A 15629-nucleotide genomic window follows, 5' to 3' on the forward strand; every position below is an offset into this window, starting at 1 on the left:
TTGAACTACACAAAAACTAGGAACTGTTTTCATCGAAATACAACTTTAAGAGAGTGAAAAGGCAAACCATAGATTGGAACAAAATGTTTGTTTTGTATCCACAAAATCAACAAAAGGCAAGAGTATATAAAATACTCTGAGAGTTCTTACAGTCCAAAAGAAAACTGGGCAAGAGACTATCGCAGGCACTTCACAAAGAGAACTTCTATGTAAGGAGACATACTCAGCTTCTATATAATTGGGAAGATATGAACTAAAACCTCAGTGATATGCCACTCTGCAATTACCAGAATGTCTAAATAAGAATGACTATCGATTAGTTGCAAGAATGTAGAGCGATGGGCATTCTTATGCATGCTGTTTTGAATATAAATTTGAAAAACAGCTTCTCATTATATGCTAAAGTTAAACTTATATAAAGCCCGTCATCCAACAATTCCATTCCCAGAGCTTATACCTAGCAGTAGTATATGCAACACTATTTAAATTAGCCAAATTTGAAAAGAACTCAAATTTCTCCAACAGAATGGATAAATAATCTGTAGTGTGTTCATTCAATGGAATAACACACACAAATAAAAATGACCACTCCACAGCTACATGAAACAACAGAGGCAACCCACACAAATCCAATGAGAGAAGCCAGACACAAAAATTGCACATTTTATGTCTTAGCCTGTTTAGGCTACCATAGTAGAATATCCTAGACTGAGTGTCTTAAGCAGAAACCATTTTTTTCTCTAAGTTCTAAAGGCCAGGAAGTACAAGATTAAGTTGCTAGCACATTCAGAGTCAGATTCCTCTTTCCGGTCCCTAGACGGCTTTCTCCTCACTGTGTCCTCCAGCAGCAGAGGAGTGGGAGACCTCCCTCTGGCCCCATTTATCACGGCATCGTTCCCATTCCCAGGGGCTTCATCCTTATGACCTACTCACCTCCCAGAGGGTCTGCCTCCTGTACCATCACACTGGGGATTAGGTTTCACTTTATGGATTTGGGGGGAAACAAACATTGTCTATAGCACTATATAAATCAATTACATAGAGTGCAAGAGCCAGAAAGCCTATAGTATTAAGGATTAGAAAGTAGAGGAGGGAACCAGGTGAGAAATGGAAGGGCCCAGGAAGGAGCTTTCTGAAGTCGTGGCAACAATGTTTCTTGACCCCAACAGTAGTGATGCAGGCTTTCCTCTGACGAAGATTCACTGAGCTGCCCATGTGTTTTGTGCCCTTTTCTTTAGTGTGATAACTTTACATAAAATGAGGTTGACGTTTTGTAATAACAGCCTTAAATTTTTTTTCTAGGAATTTTATTTGTAGGTAGATATAATGCATAAGCATAGTAACAATCAGGTTCAAGCATTATGAAAGCAGAAAACTGAAAATAGCTTAAATGTCCATCAGTGGATGACAGGTTCAGTAAATCATAATACATCCAGGAACACTGTGGACACTTTAAAAAGAATGGTAGAGATATAGGACAGTCTTCAACATAGATTTAAGCAAACATTAAGCAAGAGATGTAGAACCATGTGCAGAGTATGCTATCATTTCATTTGCGTGTAAATCTGAAGAGGAGGACACATGTGTGTGTGTTTTATATGCATATAATGTTTCTGGAAGAACAGGTGAAAAATAAAACCCAGTAACGGGGCTGTCTCTAAAGTGAGGACACCAGAGGACATGAAAGAGAAGAAAACTCTCTTTTCAGTGTACCTCTTAGCATCATCAGAGAAGGCAATGGCACGCCACTCCAGTACTCTTCCCTGGAAAACCCCATGGACGGGGGAGCCTGGTCGGCTGCAGTCCATGGGGTCACGAAGAGACGGACGCGACTGAGCGACTTCACTTTCACTTTTCACTTTCATGCACTGGAGAAGGAAATGGCAACCCACTCCAGTATTCTTGCCTGGAGAATCCCAGGGACAGAGGAGCCTGGTGGGCTGCCGTCTATGGGGTCGCATAGGGTCGGACACGACTGAAGCGACTTAGCAGCAGCAGCAGCAGCAGCAGCAGCTTAGCATGATGTGAACACAATCTCATATATGTTACCTTTCAAAGTAATATATAAAAAGGTGAACTATATTTTTAATAAGCTGAAATAATCTTGAGAGCCCACTTCCCTATTGTTGCTGCATTTGGATAGATCAAAATGCCCTTTCTTGGGGAAATTACTCCACAGCCTGGAGTAGAGACTGCGAACGAGTGTCTATGAAGGGTAACAAGCGAGGCTGAGAGGCAGGGGCCAAGCAGAGACAGGTCTGAGAAGCCAGGGCATGTGGAGAAGTTAACCTGTCTGAACAGGGCCTGCAGCAGGAATGAGCCAGGCAAGGCCAGAGAAGAAGCCAGGATGCTCAGGCCAGGGAAATTAGACAACAGCAAACACATGACATGCAAAGGGCCCACAAAAAGGAGACATTTCTGGGCAGGAAAATGCCTGTGGAGTCCACTGCTCACTCTCATGAGCCAGGTATTGCTGGCAGAGTGAAACAAGCTCAGGAAAAGAAAAAACCATTCTCTCACCTTCTTTCTTATATTGATCCAAAATACGACCGCCCCCCGAACGAAGTCTTTGTCTCCTCCATAGTACCTGTGTGTAGGGTTATGCACATAGCAGTCTTGAAAAGAAACTGTTGACTCACCCCGTTTCCTAAAGTATAAAAAATAAACTTTCCTCCCGGTGGCTCAGCAGGTTTTCAGACCATCATCCTGGCAGTGAGCCTGAGCTACTGACTGATGGGCAAACAAGTTCATAAAAGATACCAGGCTTTGATTATCTTTGCCTTGTACCCCTGACCTGATCATTCCACACTGTTTCTGTTAAACAGATTCATCCGGTTAACAACCGTCATGTCCAATTCCTCCTTTAATATTTGTTGACGGGATGCAGGTTTTGAAGAATACATCCCGGAGGATCAGATGCCATACTAAGGGCTCTATTGCATTCGTCCCCAGGACCCTACAGACGCCCACAAGTGCAGAAAAGCCTGCAAGGGAAGCAAACGGAATGGAGGGATAGTGCCAAGGCCACAACAGGCAGGAGATCCATTTTCCAAGTTATATTCTAGCCAACAGGGTCCTTTTGCCATTTAACACATCTATAGCTTTTGTATAGTGATGCCAAGTTTATTCTCGGTGCAGTTTTTCGTAAATCACATCCAAAATAAGATTTGGAAAAAAATGCACCTTCTTATGAGCCCACTGTGTACTTGAAAGACCCAGTGCACAAATCATTTGCACCTGTATCATTTCCATCCAGTTCTAAGCTAATTTTAAAAAGGCTCTGAAAGCCTGCCAACAGCACATGTGCAGAGAAGATAAAATGTAATAGCAATTAATCCAATCATCTCTGATTTAACGTTAATTTAACCCAGTGGATTATGCCTTGTTTTGTGTGCAACTGTGTTGATCCTGCTACATTTCAGAGAGCCCCCAAATCAGTCAAGTCACAATCCCTAATTGCAGTCAAAATGGGGAATTCCACTCAGCAGAGCCCTTCTCTAGAGTATATATTCCTCCCCAGGAAGAAAGGGAAGTCAAAGAAAGAGGCATGTCTAATAGCAGGCTGCTAACATCACAGCTGATGGTGTCAGGATAGCACCAAAGAGCAGCCTCCTGTTTGCTGGCATATTCAATTGCCACTGGGGCTTCTTGCCAGAATGAACAGGAAAGGGCCAGCAGAGAAAAACCAGTGAAGCACAGTTGCTGTTTAAACTGGAAACAAACAACAATACAACAAATTCTGGGGATGCAATGCTTCCCTTTCCCTTTATTTGCAATATGGATCAAATGACTACCACAGTTAAAGACCCGAATTAGAATGGCTATAACTGAAAACTAACACCATGCCACCCCCCGGGTCTGATTTCACTGAGTTAGAATGTAGACCGAATTCGTGGAACCAAGGCTGATTGTGTGGATATTTCTATTATCATATGCAAGGAACAGAGAAAGTTTCAGGTTGTTAATTCTTCTTGTTTGGGTTTTACTGAGAACTGAAATAACAGAAAGTGCTACCTGAGCTCAGGGGTAGCCCAGAAGTTCAATTGTAGTTCAGCCTTAGTTAAGGATTAGTTAATAGATACTTCACATAAAGTGCTACCATGTTCTTTTTCATAATTTTTCTCTCCCCTCCTCCCTTCCTTTGCAGCTGAGAATAATTAACTGTTCTTTTGTGAGTGTCATTTGTTCTCAAGGAATTAAATGCCACCTTATTTCCCAGAACAAGAATTCAACTGTCATAATTATAGCTTCATTTCAGAAGCAAAAAAAAAAAAATCATAATTTATTACAGATTGTTCAGCATGTGAGATAGGTTTAAATGTCATTGGAAGTAAATTGTGGCATGTCATGAAGGGGTTTTAGCCACCACTGTAATTGATTTATAATTTCACATTTAAAATGAACAACATTCACCCATTGTTCGTGTATTATATAACTCTGACAGCAATCCCTTGAGAATGAGGCATTCAACTTGGTCAATACACAATAATAATAATAATAACAATAATAATAATAACAATAACAATGATATGCCAATTTTAAAGATAAGCAGTGAAATTAGCATAAGCACTAAGAACATATGTGTTAAAAATGGGAGCTTAATCTATAATACAAGGTAAAAATCTATTGCAGAAGAAATGCATTTGAATATTAGCATTGAACCCCATAAAATTAAATGACTCTCTGGGGTTTTAATGAAACTCATAAAATTCAGAACCATCAGAATTAAGGTTTAAGCTTTTCTCTACCTAGGGTTAGAAGGAAAGATACAATAATCGAAGAAGTTGGAGATGAATTTTTCCACTTCTAATTTCAAGCAGATGAAGAATCAACTTCACTTTGAACAGTAATTTACTAGGTATGCAGCATGATCCTAGTCCCCTGGGATTACAGGTGACCACAGCTGGTATGGGGGAGGGACTGTATAAATACCTGATTAGACCATTAAGTGCTGGCAGGTCTGTTTTGTGCCCGATGAGTCCTGTGATGCTTCTCATACCTCAACATCACATCAATGAATTTGTGCCCCTTGGATATGAGTACTGAAACAAATCCAAATTCATACAATGACAGGAACAAACTGTGCTGTGGTAGCCAACCCACGAGTCATACTTTTTTAGAGGTAAAATCAGAATATTCAAAACCTACCCCCCATCTCCTAATCAATAACTTTTTGAAATGCATTATTTTTCCCTTCTAGGAAAGCCAGTACTTTTTCTTTGTTTTCAAAAAGTCAACAATAATCTGGATACAGAAAAGCTTTTGAAAGGCAACATGTGGTAGGCTGAATAATGGTGCCTCAAAGATGTCCTGGAACCTGTGAATGCTATTTTACATGGCAAAGAGGGGAGGACTTGGAGGATGTGATTAAATATAAGGGTTTTGCGAGAGGGAAATATCCTGGATTATTGGAGTGGGCCCTAAATGTAATCGCAACGTCTTTATAAGAGGAGCGTAGAGAAAGTTTTGACTAAGTGGAAGAGAAAGCGACGTGACCACAGGAGCAGAGATTAGAGAGCTGGGAGGAGCCAAGGAATGCTAGCAGCTTCTCTAAGTGGAAGAAGCGAAGAAGATTCTCCCTTGAAGCCTTGAGAAGGGCCAGGCGCTGCTGCCATCTTGATTTTAGCCTGATAAACCCATTTCAGACTTCTGATCTCCACAACGATAGGAGAATAAAATTGTGTTGTTTCAAACCACTATGTTTATGGTGATTTGTTACACTGACAACAGAAAATTAAAACAGGGAAAGGACCTGATTTACTAAAAAGTGTGTCTGAAGATCAAGTTATCTCTGTGTTGAGATCCAACTCAGGGGCTGAGCCCATTTTGGCTTTGAGTTGAGGCTTCCAGCTTAATTAGGACCTAGACTCCTCTGCTGGCACTTAGGTAGTTTCTATACTCCCTGTTGGGAGAGAGTAATCCAAAAATTTGACAGCGTTGTCAATTTAAGTAAAAGGAGTGAAATTCATCTTGATTTAAAAGAGTCACTTCTTGGAGAGTTGAATGTAGTGTTCTAAAATGAGCTATGATATTATTTATGGCTTGTAAAAGAGAAATTGCATTTATTTGAAAACATTAATGTATTACAGGGCTTCCCTGATAGCTCAGTTAGTAAAGAATCTGCCTGCAATGCAGGAGACCCTGGTTCAATTCCTGGGTCGGGAAGAACCCCTGGAGAAGGCATAGGCTACCCACTGCAGTATTCTTGGGCTTCCCTTGTGGCTCAGCTGGTAAAGAATCTGCCAGCAATGCGGGAGACCTGGGTTCAATCCTTGGGCTGGGAAGATCCCCTGGAGAAGGGAAAGACTACCCACTCCAGTATTCTGGCCCAGAGAATTCCATGAACCCCATAGTCCATGAGGTTGCAAAGAGTTGGACACCACTGAGCGACTTTCATTTTCACTTTCAATGTATTACAAGATTTCCAAAATATATAGCTTATGATTTTCCAAACAACATTCTCTTGATCTGGTTAATGATTGCTCTGGAGTTACCACTTGCCATTCAATAAATGTCTGCAGTACATCAAAGATTTACAATGTAAATTTCTGGCCCAGTCTTTGATATAACTACTTATTAAGTCTACCATAATGATAGAAAAAAACAAGACACATCCAATAAACTATTGGATGACACAAAAAACAACGTTATCTGGGTTCACTGGACAGTAATTTCTTATTGCAAACATGCTGGGAGAATATTTCGTTCCACTTTCTTTGATCCTCCACCAGGGGAATCTTCTGAGTGTTTTCATAACTTTTCATCTCTCTCCCCACCTCTCTCCCTACGGGATAGACACCACTGGACCTAAGTTATCAAAAATCTAGGCAAACTCAGCCACAGGGAAAAGAACCAAGACTCAGTCTAGCATCATTGATTTCACAGAAAGATGAGCCTCATGGTCATTTTCCTAACATCATTCACTCATTCATTCATTCTCTCAGCACTTATCTACATTGCACCTGCTCTGGGTGATGTCACTGAGGGAGACAGAAAGGTGAAGCCAAGAAATCCTGTAAGTATGCAACTATATTAGGTAAAGACTTCCATTTATGGAGTACTTCCTCTACGTCAGGGATGATGATACATCACTTCACACAACATGTCCAATATATTATGTTATTATTCCTACTCTCTATCTACAATGAAGTAGTTGAGACTCATGGGATAAGAAATTCACCAAGTTTTCAGGAGTGGTTCACTGGCAGACACTCTATGTGAATTGTGCAAAGTCTCTGTCCTAACATCCTTGACAAGATAAAGCAAATTAATTGCCAAAAAGAAGAATATAAAGAGTATGCATATGCGTGTTGAGTACATCACCTAAGGGATCAGGGAAGACTTTGTGAGGGTAGTACTTAACCTTTGCTGTGAAAACTGAGAAGTGATTGAACTTATGTTGATGGAACCAAGCCATTCTAGGCAGAGTGAACAACCAGAGTAAAGACAGTAAGGTAGGCAAGCATGGAACACGCATAGGGAAAGGGGGCGGCTCTTTGCACCTGGACGTGGCGTGCTCAGTCATGGCCAACTCTTTGCAGCCCCAAGACTATAGCCTGACAGGCTCCTCTCTTCATGGAATTTTCTAGGCAAGCATACCGGAGCAGGTTACCATTTCCTCCTCCAGGGGATCTTCCAGACCCAGGGATCGAGCCCACGCCTCCTGCATCTCCTGCTTTGGCAGGCAGATTCTTCACCACCTGAGCCACAGGGGACAGATGCATAGCCAGCAGTAAAGTTAGAAATGACTCTTAGTTCCAGATCACAGGGCCTTCAGTACAAGCTATGGGGTTTCTTACGGAGGAAGTAATAGAGAACTAGTGTCAAGCAACTGGTGAAGACTAGCTGGGGAAATGGGACATACCTTTGTCAGTGATGTAGAATTCTATGGCAAACACCTGATTAGCATATTCAAAGTGATGTCAATCATTAAATATTTCATTAAAAAAATAGGCCTTTTAAATAATTGGTATCACACAAACTGAAATGGAATTAACGACTAAAGAGAGAGGTATTTCAAATAAATCTTCATTATTTCTGAAGCATACCACCTCTGTTCTTTATGTCAAAAAAAAAAAAAAACCAAGTAACATGCTTTGGCAAGTTTCCAAGTTTGTAAGTCAGAGAACACAAAAGCTCCTGCCCTCCAAGAGTTTACAGTTCAGTAGGAGAGTATGAAAAACTGCATTCCTATTCTCAGTATTTGATGCCCCTTCTTCCCATGGTGGAGAAGACAATGGCAACCCACTCCAGTACTCTTGCCTGAAAAATCCCATGGACGGAGGAGCCTGGTAGGCTGCAGTCCATGGGGTCATGAAGAGTCAGACACGACTGAGCAACTTTACTTTCACTTTTCACTTTCATGCATTGGAGAAGGAAATGGCAACCCAATCCAATGCTCTTGCCTGGAGAATCCCAGGGATGGGGGAGCCTGGTGGGCTGCCGTCTATGGGGTCGCACAGAGTTGGACACAACTGAAGCGACTTAGCAGCTTACCATGGTAGTATAATAAATCTCTGCTTACAGCTTGCTTTGGCTAAGGAAATGCAGGCAAAGGCAGTGTTTCCAGGCAGAAGAATTCAAGCCAGATATGATCTCACTTGTATGTGGAATCTAAAAACAAACAAACTGATACAGTGAACAAATTGGTGGGCTCCAGAGGTAGGAGGTGGCTGCTGCTGCTGCTGCTAAGTCGCTTCAGTCGTGTCCGATTCTGTGCGATCCCATAGACGGCAGTCCACCAGGCTCTGCCGTCCCTGGGATTCTCCAGGCAAGAACACTGGAGTGGGTTGCCATTTCCTTCTCCAATGCATGAAAGTGAAAAGTGAAAAGTGAAAGTGAAGTCGCTCAGTCGTGTATGACTCTTAGCGACTCCATGGACTGCAGCCTACCAGGCTCCTCTGTCCATGGGATTTTCCAGGGAAGAATACTGGAGTGGGTTGCCATTGCCTTCTCCAGGTAGGAGGTGGAGAGGGTGGCTAAAAGGTACAAAATTTCAGTTATAAAATAAATAAGTCCTGGAGATGTAATGTATAGCTTATGACTATAGATAATAAAATCATATGGTATATCTGAAAGTTGCTAAGAGAGAAAAATCCTGAAAGTTCTCATCAAAAGAAAAAAAATCTGTAAATTTGTATTTTGCAATATGTGATGATGGTTATTAATTAGACTAATTGTAGTGATCATTTCATAATATTATGTATATATCAAATCATTATGTCATTTGCCTGAAACTGACATTAATTATATTTCATTTTTTTTTAAAACTAGGTGTGTACTTTGCCTTGATTTCCCTTTTTCCTCTGCCATGAGCCCAACAATATCCCAGAGAGAAGTCAGGCTTATTCTCCATTAGCGTGGGTCCTAACAAGGAGCAGAGTCATGACAACTCATGATGGAAATGCAACACAAGCAAAACGTCAGACATTGTTGTAGTAAGCCAAGATGACGTTGAGGTTGTTTGTTACACAGTATAATTTAATGTAAGCTGACTGCTACAACAAACTGATAGCATATGTAACCACAATATAAGGTCTGATCTTTAAGAGAAATGTGGGATTTCAAAGTAAGTAGAGATCATGTAAATCATTTGAGGTCACATTAGCAGCAGCCCAGCCAAAAAATGTTCACCTTTTCTTGTGGCTCAGCTGGTAAAGAATCCACCTGCAGTGCAGGAGACCTGGGTTCAATCCCTGGGTTGGGAAGATCTCCTGGAGAAGGGAAGGGCTACCCACTCCAGTATTCTGGCCTGGAGAATTCCATGGACTGTATAGTCCATGGGGTCAGAAAGAGTCAGACATGACTGAGCGACTTACACACACTTTTCTTCTAGTGGCTTTTTTGTTTGGTTTTGCTTGGTTTTGCTTTAGATTTGATACTGAGTAAAACAAAGACTTGACAACTAACTAATCAGTTGACCTCAGCAGATCAGCTGTCCTTCCCTCATCCTCTCCTTTACCCTTGACCCTCGATCCCGACACACTTTAGAGTCTGTCAACAGCTGCCACCTGAAGTGCCACCAGGGAGTGGATTGGACGTGGATTCTCTCGACACACACTCATTAAGCATCCACTCTGTGGATGCTTACACACATCCACTCTGTGTGAGCACCAGAGAATCAGAGATAAAAGAAAAGACTGCCTACAGGTATTCGACCGCTGGTGAAAGCTGAGACCAGTGTCCTTCAATCACAAGAGACTCATCTGCATACTCTGGGCTACCACAGAGTAATGGAGCAGGGGAGAAAGATGTCTGGGGGAGCTGGCCATGGGAGGGAGGAGGAGTGGTCTCAAGACACACTTCCTGGAAGAAGTGGAAACCTAACTCAGCGTTGAAGGAAGGAGTGGAGTTAACCAGCCAAAGGGAAGTAAGTTACTGTCCTCTGCACAGGGCAGCGGGGCAGCCAGGCTTGGGGGAGCTGCCATGTTTGGACAGAAGGAGTGAGGCCTGCAAGTGGAGCCAGAGAGAAGGGGAAGATCGAGAAAGGCCTTGTAAGACACACTAAAAGTTTGGATTTTATCCTAAAGGCAATCAGATGCAATTGAGAGCTTATAAGCGGGGGTGTGGCAAGATCAGATTTGCATTTTGCAAAGATTTCCTTGGCAGCTCCAGGAAGGAGGGTTCCAAAAAGGGGGCTGGCAGATCTTGGATCAGGGAAGTGAATTCAAAAGCTCTTTCTGAAACCCAGGTGAGAAATTGTGAGAGTGTGAACTGAGATGGAGACTGTTCCCTACTCTAAAATATGAAGGAAATAAAGCTTCTAAACACATTTAAGGAGAGAATTAGCTTACAGCTCAGTTCAGTTCAGTTCAGTCACTCAGTCGTGTCCGACTCTTTGCGACCCCATGAATCGCAGCACGCCAGGCCTCCCTGTCCATCACCAACTCCCGGAGTTTACCCAAACCCATGTCCATCGAGTCGGTGATGCCATCCAACCATCTCATCCTCTGTCGTCCCCTTCTCCTCCTGCCCCCAATCCTTCCCAGCATTAGGGTCTTTTCCAATGAGTCAACTCTTTGCAAAACCAGCAAGGAAGCATCGAAGCCTTTCTGATTCCATTCTGCCTCACTGAAGAGTTTTGAATCTTTTGCAGGAATGTTGTATCTTCTGTAATTAAGTTCCATACTCACAAGTTGATTAGTTATAGAAGTATTCTCCCACTCTTTTCCTCTTCCTAAACCTCTTTCTCCATTCACACAGTCATGTAAATATGTTCCTAACAGGTGGCTTTTCATTCATTCATCCATTTATCCTACAACTGTTTATTGAGTATGTATTATTGTATTATGTAGCATTCACTTGTGAGATACAGGGTACCTAAAAAAACACAAAACAAAATCTTTGCCTTCTGGAAGGGTCAGTCCACTGGGGAAACACATGATAAATATACAAACACATAAATAATTATAAAATGCAAATCTCTATGAATAAACAGCAACAGAATACTAAACTCTAAAATAGCAGCTGTGCATGTATACTCATAGAAATGTCCTAACAAGCTCACCCAAGAAGTCAATCAATCAGTTGAGATGGGAGCATTAATATGTGCACATCTGATTTACATCAGTTTCATTCTAGAAAAGAAACATTGGTACATCTAAGCTGGTGCAATTACCCCAAAACACTAGCATTTAAAATACAAGATTGTATTTTCCTAACAGTGAGCAAGGCCTACAGTTGTAGGGCCAGGGAGTTGGGGTTGGGAAATGTGGTTTCTGTCTCTGGGCTCCCAGAAGTTGTAACACCCAGAGAATCACTCAGAGGCAATCACTGGAATATTTCAGTATTGATTCAGAGCCTCCAGTAGCTCTTGCCTGAGGCCATGGCGAGACTGGACCCAGTAGGGTTGATGCACTTAGGGCTGAGTTCTGAAGTTGAACTAACTTGTACAGTTGTAGCTCATTTTCACAAAACAGAACCAAAACCCTTTTTAATGCTTTCTTTTTAAAATAGCTCCAGTGAAAGAGAAACTGAGTTCTTCATTAGTTGTAAGTTCCCCTTGTTGCTAGCTCAGAGACTGAAATCCACAAATCACTCACCCAGCAGCATTAGTGATGGGCCATTTTGAAGCAGCCTTTTCACAGAGTAGCTCCCTCACCTAAAGATAAAGATCATCTGCTAGACAAGTAAGTCTAGTTCTGGCTGGGTTCGGGGATTTTCCGAAGACTATTAGTCAGCTAACAACTAGGCTCTGGCCACCAGCTCACGACCAGCAGGACTGTAAATCACTTTCAGCCACTGGCCAACAAGGTTGGATTTAAACCACTGACCAATAAGTTAAAGGCCTCTACTGCAACTTGGCTCTTCCACAAGATCCTTTCATCTGTCACTGTTGCCCCAGGCCCAATAACTATATGAAAAGAGATTTGATTAAGTATAAGATTTATGAGGTTCTACACTGAGACAAATTGTAACTCAATAGAAGCCATTCTCAAAAAAGGGCTGGAATATGAACCAAAGTCTTTATTCCTTTATCTACACCTTTACACACACACACACGTACACACACACACAGGCATGCCCATATACATATCCAGACATACTGTTTGGCAACTCGTCACTCAGAAAGACTAATGACAATTATTCACCTTGGGCACTTGGCAGATATAATGGGACACTACTTTGGCAGTGATCAAAAATCATTTTCCTTTATAGTTCTTAATCAAAAATTTATTTCTCGTTGACTAACCACAGGAAAAGGTTATCATCTACTTCTGTCTGTACTTATTTCAGTACTAACAAGAGATTATTTTCTCTCCCATCCTCAGCAGGGCAGAATTACCATCATTCCCAAGACCTCTTTGGGTTCCTTGACCAGAAGAGACGTTTAGCGATGTCATCCATGATGTATTGCACATTTAATTGCACTATGCAGCTATTCAAAAAGCATTCAGAAGTAATCATTTAGCATTAATATCCCAGGGCAATCCAAGGTCACAGTACATTAAAAACTAATTCACGGTGGTTCAAGAATGCATTTTTCATATATAGAGTAACATAATTCTTTTATGATAAAAATGATAGTGGTGTTACAGAATGATGAGATACAAGCTATTCTGAATATCCATCATGGGGTCTACTGTACAAATGGCAAAGTCAGACCTTTGTTCTTCTCATAACTCACCATACCACTAACCTGTATTAAATATCACTGACTATGTTAACCTTTTATATGTGTGACCATGTTTCAAGGAGAAACAGCGCCTTATTTACTATCATAGACAATACAAATATTTGATATTTATTGTGATCATTTCACTCTCATATTATATTATCTCTTAGTTTCTATGGTCATTCTAATATTTAAAATTTCAGCACCTCTATGGGTAACCAAAGACTTTCTGGTGAAAAATTATACACACACATCTATGAGTGTATGTATGTGTTTTATCAACTTCCTTACAGGAATGCTATGGAAGATAAAATTGTTATAACTGTCAGTAAATCTGTCATGCTAAAATAATAGTTTCCTGCGGCACCAGGCCTTCAGTGCGGTGAAGAATGGGCATTTTCCATCCTCCAGGACCTATCCTCTCTCACACCAAACAGCAGTGCTGTATGACAATGTGCTGCCGTTCAGCAGGCAACATATGAGGAATTATTTCAGCAATTCACAGGCAATACTGTCATCTGTTAATATGCTAAATTCTGCGTTCAAAGATATGAGTTAACCTTGATGGTTGGATGGCATCACCAACTCGATGGACATGAGTTTGAGCAAGCTCCGGGAGTTGGTGACGGACAGGGAAGCCTGGCGTGCTGCAGTCCATGGGGTCGCAAAGAGTTGGACATGACTGAGCGACTGAACTGAACTATCAATACACTGGGGGTTTTTTCCTATTTCTTTATATTTCACACTCCCAAACCCCTTTTTCCCAATCAGTCCATACAGATGGGACAGAAGCAGAAATTTTGTCCTAATAAGAAGGCCATTCAAAACTATTAATAAGCAGTATCATAACCTGTGTTTGGGCTTCCCAAGTGGCGCTAGTGGTAAAGAATCTGCCTGCCAATGCCAGAGACTTAAAGAGACACGGGTTTGCTCCCTGGGTCAGGAAGATCTCCTGGAGAAGGAAATGGCAGACCACTCCAGTGTTCTTACCTGGAGAACCCATGGAGCCTGGAGCGCTACTGTCCATGGGGTCACAAAGAGTTGGACAGACTTAGCTGCTGACCAGCGAACCTGTGTTTAGGGCGCCATGCTAGGTGCTGGGCATGAGTTGAGGCTGGGCACACCTATGATGGAGACAAAATATTGAATCATAAAACACAAAGGGCAACCAGATCTTATTTATTATGTTTCACTTTATTATTACTCATAGATACTGCTTTTTCCCCCCCAAATTTAAAGGCTTGTGGCAACTGTAAATTGAGCAAGTCTATTGCCACATTTTTCCCAAAGCTTTTGCTCACTTCCCCTCTCTGCCCCACATTTTGGTAATGCTCATAATATTTCAAACTTTTTCATTGTTGTTATACGTGCTATGGTGATGTGTGATGCTGAGCTTTAATATTACTATTGTCATTATTTTAGGGCACCACAAACTGCCCATATAAGACAGTGAACTTAAGAGACACGGTGTAAGTTCTGGCTGACCCACCAGTAGGGTATTGCCCCATCTCCCTCCCTCTCCCTGGTCTTCCTTACGCCCTGAGACACAACAATATTGAAATTAAGCTAGTTAATAACCCTACAGTGGCCTCTAAGCTTTCAAGTGAGAGGAAGAGTCACGTGTCTCTCACTTTAAATCAAAAGCTAGAAATGGTTAAGCTTAGTGAGCAAGGCGTGTAGAAAGCCATGACAGGCTGAAAGCTAGGCCTCCGGCACCAAACAGCTAAATTGTGAGTGCAAAGGCAAAGTTCTTGAAGGAAGTTATAAATGCTACTTCAGTGAACAAACAAATAAGAAGAAAGCAAAGCAGTCTTATTGCTGACGTGGAGAACGTTTAATTGTCTGGATAGAAGATCCAGTAGCCGCAACATTCCTTTAAACCAAAAGAATGCATAATCCAGAGGAAGGCCCTAACTCTCTCCAACTCTGTGAAGGCTGAGAGAAGTGGAGAAGCTGCAGAGAAAAGTTTGAAGCTAGCAGAGGTTGATTCATGGGGTCTAAGGAAAGAAGCCATTCCCAAAGCATGAAAGTGCATGGTGAAGCGGTAAATGCTGATACAGAAGCTGCAGCAAGTTATCCAGAAGATATAGCCTAAGATAGTAAATGAAAGTGGCTATGCCACACAATGAGTTTTCAGTGGAGATGAAACCACCTGATATTCAAAGGAGATTCCATCTGTAAATCTCATAGCCAGAGAGGAGAAGTCAATGCCTGGCTTCAAAGTTTCAAAGGACAGACTGACTTCCTTGTTAGAGATTAATTCAGCTGGTGACTGAAGTTGAAGCCAATGCTCATTTACCACTGGGGAAATCCTAGGGCTCTTAAGAATTATGCTAAATCCACCCCATCTGAGCTCTATAAATGCATCCCCAAAGCCTAGATGAGTTCACATCTGTTTACAACATTGTTTACTGAGTATTTTTAGCCCACTGTCAAGAATTACAGCTTAGAAAAAAAGGTATCTTTCAAAATATTACTGCTCGTTGACATTCACTTGGCCATCCAAAAGCTCTGA

The 15629-nt window shown here is 41.6% G+C and overlaps 1 long non-coding RNA gene across 1 annotated transcript in view; it reads right to left on the bottom strand.

Moving 5' to 3' along the window:
* The window catches only part of LOC145509025 (uncharacterized), a 236036-nt gene that overhangs the window by 23700 nt on the left and 196707 nt on the right, over positions 1-15629 (bottom strand). Inside the window, exon 7 of the long non-coding RNA XR_014055795.1 lies at positions 14105-14238. This is a non-coding gene — a long non-coding RNA (uncharacterized LOC145509025). The remainder of the gene's footprint in view (positions 1-14104; positions 14239-15629) is intronic.

Source organism: Giraffa tippelskirchi, chromosome 6 (assembly GCF_054371585.1).
Source record: "Giraffa tippelskirchi isolate mGirTip1 chromosome 6, T2T-mGirTip1v1.2.pri, whole genome shotgun sequence".
Lineage (NCBI taxonomy): Eukaryota > Metazoa > Chordata > Mammalia > Artiodactyla > Giraffidae > Giraffa > Giraffa tippelskirchi.